Here is a 1,745-nt window from a genome sequence, read left to right as displayed (position 1 = left end):
CCCCCAAACCCAACAACAATCCAGGTTGCAATCACGTTTTGTGTAAGCCATTTCTCGATTTAAAGCTTAGTTGACGGTACCTAGCGAACTTTATACCTTTAAAAGAAAAGAAAAAATAGAGAAAAAAATGGTTCCAATCTCTCTTTGCTGACAACATTTCCCGATTGAGTCAATTGTCAAAATGATAATTTACTGCGATACATTTTGTTTAATTTTCAGGAAAAAAGAGTGTTTCTAACGTTTTCTTAAGCGTCGGTTACACGTAACAATAAACTGTGTAAGATTCATCGTATGCGAGAACTGTCAGTTTTATCGAGCCGTGTAGTCTGTTTAGACGTTCCAGTCTATCGTCTAGTTTTCTTTCGATCAGGGAGATTCCTAGCCATTGACTTGACTGCAGATGTGCGACGCACCGGGTGACCTTGATAAACAACTTCACCATTGACGATCAAATATGCATAATGGCACATCAATTCAGGTTCCACGCGAAGAGCTTTGCTTATTTTGAGACGCTAATTCCGAAAAAGACATCAGTTTTTAAGAACGATGATTATTTAAAAAAATTTGAGCCCTAAGCTCTGGTTTAAGCCGCAAATTTCAAAATAATTCTACGTCACAGCACGTCTCCTCCCAAATCAGACCGTGATCGCACGGAAAATATCAAGCAAGGCTTGATTTCTCGACCGAGTCTCCAAGCCATCGTCCAATCGTCCAAACTTCTTACAATTTTGTGGTTACACCTGACGATTTGTCTCATGTTCAATAGATCGTCCAGTTTTTGGACAATTTATCGTTACATGTAACAGGGGCTTTAGTTCTGCAAGTTTTTGTTTCTAAATGTTTTAATTTCAATGTACTGTCACTTGCAATGAATTCTGACATTTACGTTCATAATATTTGTTCTAGCCTATTTTTTCAATTTTTCCATTTTCAATTTCGACAAAACATTTCTCAAGCACGTGCAACCGATACTACAGAACCAGAAACCATGTGTGCGTCCACATTTTTATTCATGCTTCCACTCATAAAATTATTATCAACTCATTTTCCCGTATCCATCCTTCCACTCATTCATCTATTAACTCATCTTTCCATCCATTCATATATCCGTCAACTTATCCACCCACCCATGAATTCATTCATCAACTAACTTATCTATCTATCTATCCCTCACCCACCCACTACTTATTAATGAGCCTAACATTCGTACACGAAGATAAAAGACCAACCACAGGGAAGTGCACTAGAAGCAAAATAACGCAACCGTCATCAATATGGGCCGTCTTTATTAACCAAACCAGTAAACGTATTTGTACCATGGTATTAGGTTAGGGCCCGATTATCTGAAACATCTATTATGTCATGTAGATAGATACACTGAGACCAAAAAAGTTGGCTTTATTAAGGCAACAATAATATGTATACGAGCCTGTGAAGAACGATCAACACACCCCGTGTGTTGCAAGAATATATATTTACGTAATAATTCCTTGAATATATACCTAGGAGGGTTGACGACTGTCGACATTCATGAATTTTACAACATCATAGCCTACCAAGGGAACTATTCATAACCCTGTTGATTACTTTATTATTGTCTTTATTACGAGTTGTAATGGTGAGTGCGTGAACAGAGACACTACGGTAGAGATATCGGGTTTGTTTTTGTGAGGATGTACGATAATGTGGAATTCAAATGTATGTCATTGTTTGTTGTTTGTGTGAGTAAGAGAGAGAGAGAGAGA

The 1,745-nt window shown here is 37.7% G+C and overlaps 1 protein-coding gene across 1 annotated transcript in view; it reads right to left on the bottom strand.

Moving 5' to 3' along the window:
- The window catches only part of LOC101849139, a gene marked incomplete at its 3' end in the record, with an annotated part of 42,080 nt that overhangs the window by 8,371 nt on the left and 31,964 nt on the right, over positions 1-1,745 (bottom strand).

The sequence above is a fragment of the Aplysia californica genome, unplaced genomic scaffold (genome assembly GCF_000002075.1).
Source record: "Aplysia californica isolate F4 #8 unplaced genomic scaffold, AplCal3.0 scaffold00320, whole genome shotgun sequence".
Taxonomy (NCBI): domain Eukaryota; kingdom Metazoa; phylum Mollusca; class Gastropoda; order Aplysiida; family Aplysiidae; genus Aplysia; species Aplysia californica.
This window is presented reverse-complemented; position numbering and strand designations above follow the sequence as displayed.